Source organism: Palaemon carinicauda, chromosome 3 (genome assembly GCF_036898095.1).
Source record: "Palaemon carinicauda isolate YSFRI2023 chromosome 3, ASM3689809v2, whole genome shotgun sequence".
NCBI classification, from domain to species: domain Eukaryota; kingdom Metazoa; phylum Arthropoda; class Malacostraca; order Decapoda; family Palaemonidae; genus Palaemon; species Palaemon carinicauda.
Window position 1 is genome coordinate 99,977,318 of NC_090727.1, and position 3,181 is coordinate 99,980,498.

Below are 3,181 nucleotides of genomic sequence, written 5' to 3' on the forward strand. Positions count from 1 at the left end.
AAGGAAAAAATGAGCTTTAACTAGAGAGGAATCCATTGTAGTACTATCTTGCCATTTCGGTACCAAATAACTCTAGCAGTAGTATCTCATCGGGTGCCTCTCCTTGCCCATCATAATACGGATTTATTTGATAAAAAAAAAAAAAAAAAAAACATCTAAAATTCATAAATAGCTGTAATAATAATTAGTACTAAAGGCAATTAAATTCTTAATGATCAACCTTTATAAGAAATTATGAATTTTTGAACAAATCTATAAACTTTGCATAAAATGTTTGAGTCTTCTTAAATGCAGAATATTTTCCGAGCAGTAGTGGCAGTGATGTCTGTATCATCCTGGATAACCTAAAGTAAAGAGACTCGGGTTTCCCGAGAGTCCTGGTTCGGGTCAAGCCCTAAGAAATCGACTCCGTTGAGGATCCTTCCTCTTGGGTGTCTTCCGATTCAGGACTACCTCTCGGTTTGGGGTTCCGAGACAGGCAGGATAGAAAGAGAGTATCCTGTCACTGACGTCCCCCGGTTATCCAGCAAAACAGCAACAGGCTTTCTTTGGTCTGGTGTTGAATTCTCCTCTCTCTCTCTCTCTCTCTCTCTCTCTCTCTCTCTCTCTCTCTCTCTCTCTCTCTCTCTCTCTCTCTCTTTCTCTCTCATTTTTTTTCCTTCTTCTCTTCCTCTAATAATACATGGAGTATGGGTGGGGGAAACTGGTGATTATTTTATATTTTAGCATTGGGCAAGCGTTTTTCATAAGTTTCCATTTAGTATTAACTATTTTATTTCACTTTGTTAACATGTGTATGTATGGGACAACATTGGTCCACTTTTATGAAAAGAAATTGTCACTGAAAGATATTAGAGAGTTGAAGAAATATCAGAACAAAATTCAAATAGGTATTCAGCACGAATCCCTCTAAACACCGTGTGTGGATAGAGTCTGAGTGGGGAAGAGGGCGTCAAGAGGGAAAATAATTTAAGCTTTGTCCTGTTGTCTAATGATAACAATTTGTGCATTTGTGGTTTGAATTCAAAGTTATTATTTGATTTTGCTTATGTTGTTTTGTGTATTAAGTAAAAGTTAGTGAGGGTCGTGGTTTTGAAACTTGCAACAAATTATCATAAGCCAAAGCTTAGATTATAGTCAATGTTGCCAATATATACCTAATCTCTCGAGGGGTTTATTCAGGGGGGATAAATAAGTAAATAAGCGAGGTGGTGTGTTATCTTCGCTATAAGAAATATAATTGATTCTACCTCTATTATCTAATTTTACTTTAAGAGCGGCAGTCTTATAAACGGGTCAGACATATTCACCCACCCCTATAATGTGCAGATTCTACAAAAACAACGTATCTCCAATAATAATAATAATAATAATAATAATAATAATAATGATGATATGGCTCTGTAGTCTTGGATTTATAACATACTAGGGCATGGCTATATGCCAGGTAGCAACAATAAATATTTGCATAATATCTTGTAACTTATAAATGGTGTCTATCTGGCCATAAAGTACTATTTGTGAAATTTCTCTACAGTCTCGGTGTAGTATGCATACTTCTTTATTTTATTTCTTGGCCTACAGGCTTGATAAGAACTATAGAATAAAAAATGCGAACTTCAATTCACATATAACAGTAAGGAAAGGAGGGGCAAACTGAGCATTTATACCTTCACAAGTACATAGACCGATAGGCTCCCCCATACCCTCCATTCTTAGCTTACAAGAATGGTGAAGTTACAGCGACCAAAGAAACAAACAAGTTCGACCGGGACTCGAACCCCAGTATATATTTCGATCACCAGTCAAGTAAGTTACCACATCGGCCACCACTACGTTAGAAGATGTTCCTTCCGTTGTGGTAAAGAGCGTTTGCTGAAATTATATAACAGGGAATTGTTGGTCATGAGAAATCTTGTTTATAATTTGATTCTAATCACCCTTTTGGGGATCGCTTTAGATAAGTTTGCTTTTTGAAGGCGATATTGTGAATCAATAGGGATTTCTTGATCATGAGGTAATATATATATATATATATATATATATATATATATATATATATATATATATATATATATATATATATATATATATTTCTGGCAAGTTTACCATTGATAATTCCACTTTTTGTGCTAATCACATAACCACTGTCTTCAACTGCTGGTACAACACCTAATATGTTAGGGGGGTCTCCTTTACTATGGTCAAATTGAGACACCGGTACAGACACATTGCCTCCCACATCAACTGCTGGCATTGATCTAGTGCTGCGTGCTAACATTCCTTGAGCTTGCTTTTGAAGACCATAACCAGCTTCCTTTCTTGCCTGTTTTGCTCGATGCAGTACTTCGGTTGAGATAATTTCTTTTTCCATAGCAGGTTGCTACTGAGAGTCTGCAACTGGATGTGGTTCACGTTCACATTCAGGGTCTACTGATATTAGGTCATCCCGAGCTGAATCTCCGGTAAGTGGAACTCCTATAAGCATTTCAAGTTCTTCATCTTCAATACCAGACGATATTTTGCTGATGAATGCATCTGGTAAATTTGACTTAAGACTACATCTTGGCTTGTTGCCAGTGAGCGCTTGATAGGGAGTCATTTTGATTGGCTCATGATATGAACTGTTCATGGCCCACTGAACAAAACGGACACCATAACTCCATTTAGCACAATTATTGTCTCTTATCCATGCCATGAGCTTGAGTTTCATATCCCCATAACCTCTTTCAATAGATCCCTGACTGGGGATGCCGAGGACGCCCATTTACTAAAATGAGTTCAGGCCATAGTGAGGTAAGTTCTTGGATCACTTCAGCTGTAAATTACGGACAGTGGTCTGACTACAACTCCTGCTGCCGTTTCTTTTCTGCGACGCTTTTCAACACAGCGCTCACAATGCACAATATACAGTATAGTGACACAATTGATCTTGGAATATTTCCATATTGTTCACACACCTCCTTGTGAGTCTGAATATTTCCATATTGTTCACACACCTCCTTGTAAGTCTGAATATTTCCATATTGTTCACACACCTCCTTGTAAGTCTTCTTTTCGCCACCATGGTCGGTGTTAATGTGGGCTTGTTGGATAATTCCTGTGACTGATTCTTTACTTGCCATATATTTTCCATTCTTCTTTTTAACTGTTTCTATTTCACCAAAGGAGGCAATCTGAA